This window comes from Papio anubis, chromosome 8, assembly GCF_008728515.1.
Source record: "Papio anubis isolate 15944 chromosome 8, Panubis1.0, whole genome shotgun sequence".
Taxonomy (NCBI): Eukaryota; Metazoa; Chordata; class Mammalia; order Primates; family Cercopithecidae; genus Papio; species Papio anubis.
In genome coordinates, this window is record NC_044983.1 from 131,447,660 (window position 1) to 131,461,448 (window position 13,789).

Here is a 13,789-nt window from a genome sequence, read left to right on the forward strand (position 1 = left end):
TCACCTGTAGTCCAGATACTCAGGAGGCTGAGGCAGGAGAATTGCTTGAACCCAGGAGGGGGAGGTTCAGTGAGCCGAGACGGCACCACTGCACTCCAGCCTGGACTACAAAGTGAGACTGTCACGAAAAAAAAATATATATATATGTGTGTGTGTGTATGTGTGTATATATAGATAGATAGATAGAGAGTTAAAATTGTACTAAAAAACCAAAAATATATGATCAATATTTTACCATGCAGCATGTCATAATAGCAGCACAATATAAACATCAGGTTTTTTAAATTATAAATAATTAATTGCTGCCCTGACCAAAAAAACTATAGTCTCTTCATACATTGTCTTCATGCTGTATCTAAGGGACAGTGAGTATTCCGTGTTATGCTCCGTATTTGACTATACTGATATCAAGAGATTTCACAATTTCTGCCCTGAATATGAATGGCTTATAAAATTAATAAAAACAGACCAAAAATAGCATTATTTGTAAAATGTCTATGGATTTTCTGAGAAGTAGCTTATATTTTATTACAGTTGGTGCTCCCGGTAATTTTATAGAAGGGCATTAGTATACCCATGCTATTTTAATAGATGAGGAAACTGAGGCCTGAGGAGTTTAACCAAGGCAAGGGGTACCAATGATATTTGAACAAGGACATTTGTCCTTCAGCCCAGCTCAGAGCTTATATTGAAAATAGCAGATTATTGTTGCAAGTCAGTTATTCTCGGTCAGTATTTTGTTTGACACATAGGATATATTCAGCAAAATGACGTGGAGCATTGCCTTAAAAATGAACGTATATGGGCCAGGCGCGGTGGCTCACGCCCGTAATCCCAGAACTTTGGGAAGCCGAGACAGGCAGATCATGAGGTCAGGAGATCAAGATCATCCTGGCTAACACGGTGAAACCTCATCCCTACTAAAAATATAAAAAAAATTAGCCAGGCATGGTGGTGGGCGCCTGTAGTCCCAGCTGGTAGGGAGGCTGAGGAAACCAAATTTTGGAAATATAAAATAACTTGATTAAGGGCACACATCCAGCAGATATGGGAGCTAGAATTTGAATGTAGCTTTCCTTAATACAAGCCCAGTGCCGTCTGTATTGTTTCTGATGTGTAGTTGATGAATACAAAGGCATTTCATCATGCCTATAGAAATTCACAAAACAAACTTATTTCAGAATTTTCTAAGTGTAAGGTATCAAGTGGGTGTGTAATAGAATTCTCTTGCTTATTTGTAATTGTGCATCCACGTAAATCCTTATAATCACAACATATATAAAAATCAAGTGGTGTTTTAAGGATAAGCAGCCAGAAATTGTGACTCTTCATGTTAACACAGAACAAAGATCTGAACTGACAGTTTTCAAGGCCAGTTTAAAAGTCAGACACACGCATAAATGAAGGGTCTTTCTGTGTCTCCTTGTTGGTACTAACAAGAACACAGCAGCCCACGTCACCACATTGCCATTTGTTGTGCACCTGGCAAGCTAAGCAATGAGCAGAAGCTGATCAGAAAACTTTTTATGAGAAAATGCATCCTGAGAATGAGCTAAGTGATGGGAATTTATTTTTAAAGTGTGAGTCAGTGCTTTGAGAGCCAGTATGAAATGCCTAATGCATGGGAGATCCATAATACTGAGAATTCATTACATGTTGATGAATTGAATGAAATGGAAATTTCCCTGTATTACTTCATTGTACACATGACTCTGGTAATCCTAGAACTACATGAACTATGTCTTTCATATTTTGGACCCATTTGGAAGTCACCCAGAAAGACTTCCTGAATTTTTTTTTTTTTTTTTTTTTTAAGACAGTCTTGCTCTGTCGCCCAGGCTAGAGTGCAATGGCTGATCTCAGCTCACTGCAACCTCCGCCTCCCGGGTTCAAGCAATTCTCCTGCCTCAGCCTCCTGAGTAGCTGTGATTACAGACACCCACCACCACATCCAGTTAATTTTTATATTTTTAGTAGAGACGGGGTCTTGCCATGTTGCTCAGACTGGCCTTGAACCCTTAACCTTAGGTTTACCCGCTTTGGCCTCCCAAAGTGCTGGGGTTACAGGAGTAAGCCATTGCGCCTGGCCCTGAAATGTGTTTGATGAGGGTCAGGGGTTTTGGATTCCTGTTATTGATCTATACCAGGTCAATAACATTGAGTAAAACATCTGACCCTTCTGAGCCCACCTCTTTTTGTGTCCTCAGACATAAATAGATTTTCAAATGGAGATTATAGAAATCACCCTTTCATTTTATAAGTGAAACACATGAAGCCCACAGAGCTTGCTTCGTGTCACAGTAGTCTTTACTCTGCTTTACAGTAGTTGAGATAATGGAATTTTAAAATAACAATGAAAATAAATAATATTGTTACCGGTATATGGCCTTGAGCAATTCATTTAATTATTTGGCCTCAGTTTTTTCATCTGTGTAATTGAGGATATTGATAAGTATCGTCACAGAAGTTAAGGATCAGGAATCCGTCCATTGCCCCTGGCGATCTAATTTATCATGAGGCATAATTTCCTCTTTCTTTTCTTATATTCTCTTCTTTTCTTTTCTTTCTCTTCTTTTCTTTTCATTTCTTTTCTTTCTTTCATTCTTTCTTTCCTTCCTTCCTTCCTTCTTTCTTTCTTTCTTTCTTTCTTTCTTTCTTTTCTTTCTTTCTTTTTCTTTCTTTCTTTCTTTCTTTCTTTCTTTCTTTCTTTCTTTCTTTCTTTCTTTTCTCTTTCTTTCTTTCTTTCTTTCTTTCTTTCTTTCTTTCTTTCTTTCTTTCTTTCTTTCTTTCTTTCTTTTCTTTCTTTCTTTTTCCTTCCTTCCTTCCTTCTTTTCTTTCTTTCCTTTCCTTCCTTCCTTCCTTCCTTCCTTCCTTCCTTCCTTCCTTCCTTCCTTCCTTCCTTCCTTCCTTCCTTCCTTCCTTCCATTCCTTCCATTCCTTCCATTCCTTCCTTCCTTCCTTTCAGTCCTTATCCTCACTAGGCTCTGTGCTAGGTGAGAGATATACAACTGTGACAACTACAGATAAGCTCTCAGTCTCATAAATAATGCAACCCAGCAAGGAACACACGCATGATAAAAATGCATATTATTTTAAAAATAGTCCTTGTGATATTTGCTATGAAAAAAAAAAAAACAGGAAAATATAATACCAATTGAAAGAAGAATAGGATCCAAAAAAGTCCTTTAAGGAAAAGTCATCTTTAGGAGAAACCTGAAGAACACCTAAACTGAGAAAATGTCATAAGAAATCTAAATATCAAAAATAAATAAAAACCACGTAAATCCAGGTAAAGAGTGGGCAATAAATGTTAAGTAGAAGAAACAGAAGCCGTCATTCTCAGCAAACTAACACAGGAACAGAAAACAAAATACCACATGTTTGACTAGTAAGTGGGAGTTGAACAGTGAGAACACATGGACACAGGGAGAGGAACATCACACAACAGGCCTGTCAGGGGTGGGGAGCTGGGGGAGGGATAGAATTAGGACAAATACCTAACGCATGTGGGGCTTAAAACCTAGATGACGGGTTGGGAGGTGCAGCAACCACCATGGCACATGTATACATATGTAAAAAACCTGCATATTCTGCACATGTATCCCGGAACTAAAAAAAAAAAAAAAAATAGCGTGTGCTAAAATATGCAAGCATAAGGACTTAAGAGATCGTCACAAGTCCCTCTGTGATGGTCTCCACTCCTGCGTCCCGGGCATGTCTCCCATTGTTTCTCCATGAACTCTTCACTCCAGCTGTACAAAAGTACGATAACTTCTCTGTCAGAGTATATGCTGTTATGGTGTGGGGTACTTCCCCTCTCTTCTCCAATATCTTATTCCTAGTTTCCTTCCAAGATCAGCTGAAACACCTCTCCTGGAAAGTTTGCCTTAATGTTGCTGACTTGAAGATGCACTTTCTGTGACTGTTCACACAGTCAGCATCACAGAACACGCCAGGCTTAATCATAATGGTTTATCCATATGTTCCCTCACTCTATGTATTATGAGCTTCTTAAAATTAGTGATCATATTGCAACCACCATATGACTCTACAAGGGCATATGTGTGTGTATCTTTGTGCAGAGTACATGTTGAATAATGCATGAACACTACAAAATATGTAAGATTCTTATACCGAGGAAAATGATTAAGAATTAGTAATAGTTGCAAAAGGACTCTGAGAAAGCTTCAAAAAATGTCTTCTTTACAATTTTTTTTGACAGAGGTGATCAAAAATGCCATCAATGGTTTATGTTCCACTTCCATAGTCTTATAATTTTTGCTGGCAGCAGATACCCAGCCAGGATATACAAGTCCCACAGCAGTTTATATCTAGGTGGGGTCCTATTACTGAGAAGGTCCTATGACCAAGAGAAGGTAGGAAAAAGTCATATGAGCCACTTCCAGGCTAAACCACTTTCTGTAGCATTCTTCACATCCTGTCTCTCCCAAACTGACTACTAGATTCCCAGAGTGTCTGTGGAAGCCATGTGGTGAATGAAGATGGAAAAGTCTTTGTTATCTACTTCCCTAATTGATTGGATTGGAAGGAATTCCTTCATCTACTCATCCTACGACTGGACATTATTTAAGCAAGAAATACCCTTGTGCTTATGGCAAATTACTGCAAATTTGAGGTTTATCGTTTTAGCAGTAGAGGTTCCCTAACGAATACGCCCTGTATCAAGTGTTTTCTGCGTGCCAGTCTCTGTGCTAATGTTAAAGATACTCAAGTAAAACAGTCTCTAAGCTTGGAAAAAGTAGATATGTAACTGACAACAATGTGAAGTGCAACTGAGCACCACGATGATCTACACACTGAGCCTTTCAGAGCTGAGAATATGGGCCTGTCATTCTCTGTATTTTGTAAATGATGAACTTGTTTCTTTTCACGGTAAGGGTGCTTTTCTAGATAATCCATAGGTGGAGTTGCAACATAACAATAATGGCCGTCTCCAAATATGGCAGGCTGTCGGAATCTCTTGAAAAGACCTTTCCTTTACTTTTTTAAGTGAATATTTTTTGGATCTATTTTGCATAAGTATTATTCTCTAAGTATGAGTTTGGACCAAGCATGTTTATGGACACCATCCAGGTGATGTGGACAATTGGCTAAGTTTGGGAACTACTTATTCAGGTGACCTTTAAAATGTATACTAAATGTGCAATCCCAAATGGCTGTTCGTCAGCTTCCTCCATCTTCAAGCTGCCACTAAGCCCACTGCCTTCTCACTTTTAGGAGATAACCTTGCCTTTTACTTCATGGAGAAAATTGGATCCCTCTAAAAATAATGATTCCATCTTTTCCCTACCAAGCCTTCAGCTTGCACTTCTATACTCTGCTTTCACTCCTGTTAACAAGGTTGAACTGTTCCTACATTGTTGACTCTTCCTACTCAAACAAACACTGTCTGTGTGTGTTTGCGTGTGTGTATATATATATGCGTGTGTATATATGTGTGTGTGTATATATATATCCCCTCTTCTAAAATAATAAAATTTTTTTATTCTGGATGAATTCTGCTTGAATACAAAAATCTGTGATAGCTTCTGTCTTTTAAAAAATAACCTAGCTAATTCCCTTCTCTACTCATTTTAAGTTTTCTTTTTTAACAAAGCTATGGAAAATGTCGTAAATATTTGATTACTCTACACCTTCTGTCTTTTTTTTTTTTTTTTTAACTCTTCCCATTCAGGCTTTTATATCGTAGTTTCTTTGATTGTGCTCTTGACATGATCTCCAAAGACCTTAACCTTACCAGTTCCCTGCTTCTCTGTCCTCTGATGATCAGGCATCTCCACAGCATTTGACATTGCAGATCTCCTTCTGTTTGAAATATATTTTCTACTTGGGTTCTGGGATGCCACTCCTTCTGGATCTCCTCCCACTTTATTGCCCAGTCCTGCTTACCCCTGCTCATCTTTCTTGCCTTGTCTCTCATTACATGATTCCACATACACCACACAGCAGCTCTACCAGATAACATAACCATTCTCTGACACTCTTTTTGTTCTATAGTCAGCCCAAGTGCTCATCTGTTTTTCTCAAACCCGAAAGGGCCTTCCCTATGAGACAGACATTCATATCCTTTGCAATAGGTCTATAAGGGTGGAAATTGCTTGATTATGGACCAAGGTATGGAGTTGGGGAAGAGATAATAATTCCTCCTCAAACATTGATGCACTGGCTCACTGAAACAGGTCTTCCAGTGTTCTCATTATCATTGTTTTCCTCTATAAAAAGAAACACTCATAGCTAAGCTTTCTGTGTATTTGGCATGTGCAGTGCAAGTAGGCTATTCTTCTCCCTTCCACATGCCTATTTTTGTATTTTATTTTATGTAGGAGTGATGGAATATTCTTTTGGGAACGGGCAGAAAGTAACAGAAAACTCAACTCATTTCCACAATTGGGATTAAGACATATTGAGTCTATCTGGCAGACTCCGAGTGAATAGAAAACTCTGAGAAAGAATTAAGTCTAAGGAGTGCTAAAATGTTCAGATTTCCGAGTGACACCAGAGATTTGGAGGGGAAACCTGGTGCCAGGGACAGAATGAGGCTGATGCCTGGGTCTTTTCCAAACTAGAAACTAAAGAAGCTGATGATTGGTCCTGAGGATAAATAGTAATATGCAAGTTAAGCAAATTTACTTTTTTAATTCTTTCAACAAATGTATATTAAGAACCTAGTATTGGAATGTGCAATTCTGGCGTTTGAAATATGTCAAGAAATAAAAGGAATTCTTGCTTGCTTGCTGCTTATGTTTTAGCAAAGGAAGACAGAAAACAAATAATATATTTAACATCAGGTATATTACTTACCAGATGGTGATAAATGATGTGAAAAAGAAAATTAGAATAGCATAAAGGACATGGAGTTGGACTGCAGTTTCAAAAAGGATAATCAGGGTGAGATAATAATCTTTGAACTATTACCTCATCATTTAGGGCTATGGAATACCAGCAATATTTTTGCACAAGTACACACTTCTTCATATAGGCATTAAAAGATAATCAAATAGCACTTTGCAATATTCCAAGACAAAGATGATCTATTGAAGACATATACCTAAACTTAGTGATATCTTGAAAAGCAAGCAAGCATACTATGGAACCAGTTGAAAAGAATTTGGCTCAGAGGAAAGGGAGCTTTCCTTTTCCTTGCAGTTTTTTATTTATTTGTCGTGACACTTGAGGTGTGAATACATCTGTGGTCTAAATTATCAGCTTTGAAGTAATGCGAGGTCTTAGATTGATATGTGTAGTTGAGTAGACACAATTCCAGCTTTGAGTTAAGCAATTTCAACCCTGGCTTAGATGAGAGTTTACTCAGCAAAACAATTGGAGTAGTAGCATTAGTAAACCCTAGACTTGGCAGATCCTCAGAAAATGACAATACCAGTGTTATTGAGAATCAGTAGGGAATGGAGCATATATGCTTTTGATTTACTAAAGAATATAAAGCATGGGAAAGAATAGATTCATGAGAACTTTGTGAGATGCTCAGAAATACTTTCAGAGTCATGGTGTTTGACTATGAATAGTGTCAACTTGACCTGGCTATAATTGAGTTTAATTAGAATATAACATAGTTTGTTCTCAGTGTCAAGTGTGGTTTAGTGATACCTCATTTACAGATACCTAGGCACACTCATAAATCTGGAAGTGACATGCTTCAAGTTCTGGGTTTAAATGCCTGCAAAGGAGTCTTAGTGATGTATTTATCCTTAAGTAAACATACGTTAAGTATCTTCTACTTTCCATTTATTAAGCAAACAGAGGTTTAATAAATGTTTATCATCTTCGATTTTCCAGTATCCATATCACCTAGTTTTGTTTTTGAAAAATAGCATTTCTCACATTGTGTGTAATCCTGGTGGGAGAAAATGCTTAGCTCCTGCTGCCAAAGTTTCTGAGAGCCCACTGCTTTCTCCTTGCACCAGGTGAAACCTGGATTGTGCTGTAATGTGACCCAGTGACATCCAAAATGTCATTCTCTCCAGAGTGTTAGAAATTTAAGCCATTGATGCACGGACACGAAAAACAAATGTAATAAATGCAACAGTGTAGACACTTCCTGCTTTACAACCAACTCTGTGTTTCTTAAGACCTCACCATCTCTATGACTTTATTCCTCTATGTTCCCAACAGCCTGGGGAGATAACTGACATACAGCTTATAAGGGGCTAATGGGCTCTTGTTTGGTATAACTATTTTTCATCATCTGGTATCTTATTCTTAAAATATATATTCAATAATCATTTTAAGGACTTACTTGGTCTGTAAGACGCTACTTAGTGTCAAGCAATGTCCAGGTAACTTAGGTCACACTAAACTGCTTAAGGAATGATACCCACTCTGAGGAAGCTTACAGTCTAAGGCTAGGGGTTATACATTTGCAAAAGCAACAATTGTAACAGTCACATATTAAGAGGTGGTCAGGAAGAGAGTAATGTGAAAAACCATAGATGTAAAAAAGTATTAAAGTATGAGGATCAGGGAAAACGTTGTTGCAGAATTTTGAGATGCTTTTGGAATGGTTTAGTCCTATGGCAATGGGAGAGGGAGCACCACCAAGAACAATAAAATCAGCCAATGCTGTATGCACATATATGCCTGCCACTGTATTATTGGCATTGCACTCTGCACACACTGACTTTTTTTCAACCCAGCCATGAGAAAATGTTTCCTATCACTTTAAATAAATTAAAATATAATTTCTAAAGTCACAATGTTGTCCCTTAGTGTAAGACATACAGCAATACTTTGAATATGAACTAAAAAATAACATATAACTCTTTTAAAGGCAGAAATTCAGACAAAAATAAGTAGTTTATGGAGACAATCCAGAAAAATAAAGAAGAGCCCTGACTATGTCTACAGAGAAGGGTTTTTTGTTTTGTTTTTTTTTGTAAATGAACAATGGAGAAACAGAACTAGCCACTTGGAAGGACTCTAGGGCCTAACATTTATGGGAAGGATATTATGGGAAACATTGCCTTAAGTTCCCTTTAAAACCTGAAGATGGATCTGCTCTTGCAATGAATACCACTTTTTTTCCCTCTCTTTTTGGAGAAAACAAGAGCAATTAATATTCTCTGATGATGGGCTATTTTTCTAACATAAGTCATATTAAGATATATGTGCCATTGCTGAGAAGACAAATTATACACTTTGCAATAAGGGAAAATAACAGGTAAAGTTTGCAACATGCCAATGAAAACCCTCTCTATTTCAGAAAATAATGTGTTCAGTTTAATTAGAGAATATAGTAAAATGTGTATCTTAGTGTTCAAATAACCTCAAAAAGTTATGAATGGAGGTTTTTGTGGCACATTATTTCTGCTCCGTATGGGAAAATAAAGAAATTAGAACATTTTACATTTTGGAAGCCTTTGTGTGTTTGAATCCTTGGATTTGGGCTGAGAGTTACAGGCAAACTCTTAAGTATTCACTCATTTAAAGAAGTAGGTGAGGCCAGATGAGGATGCAGGATTCTACCCATGTTTGAAATAATTTCCTCCTTGCCAAAGTAATAAAATAAATGCAGGAAATAGCTGAGTATTGCTTAATAGAACTATGCATATATAAAAGGAACAGTAAAAGCCTTTTGACAGCTTCCTATATCTTACTATCCCATAACTCACTCTTAATTGCATTTAAAACAATAAAAATGAAGCCTTATCCAGAGAAAGAACTCATGTCTACTTTTGCAAAGATTCTGTAGTTGGTGAATCTTATGTCAAGGGAGTGTGAGCAGTTCTGTAGAATTGTATATATTCTTTAATGTCTATGGCGGTTGTTTATATTCGGTAAAGTTCTGCAGGTAGGTCCGGAATGACTCAGGAGGTTGTGAGTAGCACATCACCTGTGCAGAATAAGCTCAAAGTGTCCCTCCAAGAAGTCAGTCATTCAGGAATACACTCCAAGGCAGAGTGTCCCCTGAGGTCTTCTATTCTGTGTAGGGTCTTGTCAATTCTGTTCATAAAAGACAAGCCAGATAAGAAGCTGCCCTGTGGAGATGGGGAATACCTCCTTCATTTTCTTTCTGGATGAAATAAAGGGATAGTCATTTTGTGTCCAGAATAATTAAAGAGTTGTTAGAAGCTCATGAGTCAGAGAACCTCCTTTAAGAAACGGTTCTTTGAGGTGACTAGGAGCTTTTACTTCTCCCTCATCACCTGCCCTCCAATTGAACTGGGAGCATTTGGGAAACTTCCTAATGTCCTGCTCCCTCTGAGGACCTTGTCCAATCGTATGTAGCCTCTTTTGCTAGACATCAAGATGAAAAATGGTAATTGTTCTGCTATTGAAAATGTAGTAACTTCAAATATTTATGATAATCATTTGTAGTAAAATTGTAAGTATCCCTCCAGAGATGGACTAGAGACCATAATCTAAGATTATGTGAGGGAGAGAGAGACTAGCTTTCCAGAGAGAGAAAAATTAAGCAGAAATCATAGTAATTTATGCTCTATAAGAATGATAGTTCACATTGAGATTTCACGTGTATTTTTTGATCCCTCTTACCAGTACTGGGTAAGGCAATCTAAGATTATCTTCTCAATTGTACAGCTGTACCTCAGAGAGGTTAACAGGTTTCTGTAAGGTCACACAGTCAATTGGCAGTGAAACTGGAAAAGAAAAGACATCTTCTGGTCCAAACCCTGTGATTTTCTGCTACCAGTCAATAACAGTGAAACAAATGGAACACTGTTTTGTTGTTACTGTTGTTTTGTTTTTGCTATCATGGAGAAAGACAAGTTATGTACTTTCTAATTAAATTAATGCCATTTAGAGATAATTTGTTTATTGCTTACGTTCTTAAATTTTGACATTAAAATTCCAGGATTTGAATTTCAGAGTCTATCACCTATTAGCTGTGAAAACCTGGAACATTTAAAACAATTCACTAAGCCTCACTTGTCTTAGTTATAAAATAGGGATAGCCATGGTATCTACCTCATAAGATCATTGCACATTAAACTGAATTTAAAAATGCATATAAAGCACAAAAGAGTCTTCAGTAAAAGCTGGCAGTGAAATGGTTGTGATGTTGATAGTAATAGTGCTGGTGAAGGTGATAACACTGGTGGTAATGGTGATGGTTGTGGTAATGATGATGAGGGTGGTAGTGATGGTTGTGACAGTGGTGTTTGGTGATGTAATGGTAGTGGTGACTGGGATGGTGGTAGTGGTAACAGTGATAATGATGGGATAGTGGTGGTGATGGTTGTGATGGTGGTGGTGGTGGTGATGTAATGGTAGTGGTGACTGTGATGGTGGTAGTGGTAATGGATAATGATGGGATAGTGGTGGTGATGGTCGTAATGGTGGTGATGGTGATTTAATGGTGGATCAGGAAGAAGGATGGATAGTGGTGGATGGATGGTGGAATGAAGGACAAGGATGGTGGATGGAATGGAATGGAATGGATAATGGATGGAAGGAATGGTGGAATGGATCAGGGAACAGTGGATAATGGATGGACAGTGGTAAGGATGGTCAGGATGGTGGTGGCAGGATGGAATGTTAGGTGGTGACCGTGGAATGGATAATGATGGATAGTGGTGGTGGATGGACAGGGATGGAATGGTGGACTGGAACAGTGGATAATGGATGGATAGTGGACAGGGATGGATGGAATGGTGGTGGATCAGGAACGGGATGGATGGATAGTGGTGGTGGATGGAAGGATGGTGGATGGTGGATGGAATGAATGGATGGAGTTAATGATGGGATAGTGGTGGTGATGGTTGTGATGGTGGTGGTGATGGTGGTGATGGCAATGTTGGTGGTGGTGATGATGTTGCTCATGATAGTGGTGGCGGTGATGGTGGTCATTATGGTGGTGGCAGTGATGGTGGTGGTTGTGTTAATGGTGGTAGTGCCAGTAACAGCAGAAGCAATAGAATTTCAAAGGAGTGAAAAGTAATATATTGAGAGAAAACATGCCTAATTTTATGTTAAGCTTAGCAAGACTCTTAATGTTCACCCTATTGCAAATTGTTCTTCTCTGTGAACTGTGATCTGTAGACAAAAATAACCTAAATTTATGAGGCCGTACAAACAAATTTTTCAGTTCTCATTGGGCCGTTCCACTCATGATGGGCTACTGTTGTTAGTTTTGTGCTGAGCATTAGAGGGTGAGGATAATTTCATGTTTGTCCTTGATCTTTTCTATCATAACAGCTCATGGATAAATAATCAATCTGAGGGTTTTATCAACTACTAAGTACGTCCATGATGATTTCTTTTGAGAACCATGAAAATTTCTACTGGGAGAGTTTGTAGCCCTAGCTGACTCACTGCAGTAGATTATATTGTTCACCAAATATCCTAGCTCTGCCCCTGGGATATATCTTCCTGCAAGCTGTTTTTTCTTCCCCATCCTGTTGGTTTTATGATGGTCATAGGCTGTGCATTGAACAATTAAATATGAGCATAAGTGATATGTGTCTTCATCTTTTTCCTCTCTGCCACAGGAGCAGCCATATTTCACATAGAGATTTTCCCATCAACCCTGTCCTGTTTTGAAGACTATATGAAACAGAGGTGAGGCTGAACTACGATATGTAAGTAGCATGACTGAAAAATACATCTTGTTTATTCTGAAGTTGTTGGTACAATATAATTTAGCCTGACAGATACATCACACTGCCTAATAAACTATTTAGTTGCAGACCATGATTTTTGTTTGTGTGTTTGTTTTTTGTTTTTGTTTTTTGAGATGAAGTCTTGCACTTTTGCTCAGGCTGGAGTGCAGTGGCACGATCTTGGCTCACCGCAACCTCCACCTCCCAGGTTCACGCCATTCTCCTGCCTCAGCCTCTCAAGTAGCTGTGACTACAGGCACACGCCAGCACGCCTTGATAATTTTTTATATTTTTAGTACAGATGGGGTTTCACCATGTTGGCCAGGCTGGTCTCAAACTCCTGACCTCAGGTGATCCACCCACCTCGGCTTCCCAAATGCTGGGATTACAGGTGTGAGCCACCGCACCCGGCCAGAACATGTTTTAATTATCATTAAATCCATATTGTCTACAACAATGCCTAGAATATACTAGGTGCTCAATAAAAATATTATTAAATGAGAAGTGAAAGCAACATATCCATTTATTAATATTACCTTAGTTTGAAAATCCATAAATGTATCTGCATTTTGAAAAATTACTAAGCTTTATCTTCTAATCTTCTACAGATAATGGTAAATAACACAAGACTTTATATGGCCAACATTTAATACATACATATTGATTTTCTAAAGACATCCATTTCTTTACCTTCCTGTCTCTCATAGCATCTGTTAATGTATCCCAATGGACTCAAAATTTCTCAAGCAAAAGAATCATTTTGTTTTCTTATTTATTCCCTGAAATCTAGGTTATTCCTGTCACATTTGCCATACATATACACATTTAATATATACTTGTAAAATGACTGACAAAATGAGTGGTTACAAAGAAATATATTTCCCATGGGTATATTTCAGGCTGACAGTCATGAAGTTATCCAGATACAGGTGGGCATTTTTATCTCAAATAGTACCCATTTGTCCACCTTAACCAAGCTAACCAACGATCAAATATTTATTTCATAGTGTCAGTTGTGTTCATAATATTGAGTATTGATTGATTGTGGTTTTATTAATAAAGTGTACCATGTAGGACATAGAAGAGTTAGATAATTTTGGCTGGAAAAATGTTGTTGTTGCTTGTTGTTGATGTTGTATGTGTATGTATGTTTCTTTCTACTTAATTGATAAACATTCCCCAAAATGGGAAAT

General features: G+C 37.9%; 1 long non-coding RNA gene across 1 annotated transcript in view; it reads left to right on the forward strand.

Annotated features, from left to right (window-relative positions):
- The window catches only part of LOC103887164, a 100,011-nt gene extending 87,299 nt beyond the window's left edge, over positions 1 to 12,712 (forward strand). Inside the window, exon 6 of the long non-coding RNA XR_002524039.2 lies at positions 12,486 to 12,712. This is a non-coding gene — a long non-coding RNA (uncharacterized LOC103887164). The remainder of the gene's footprint in view (positions 1 to 12,485) is intronic.
- The last annotated feature ends 1,077 nt before the right edge of the window (positions 12,713 to 13,789 follow it).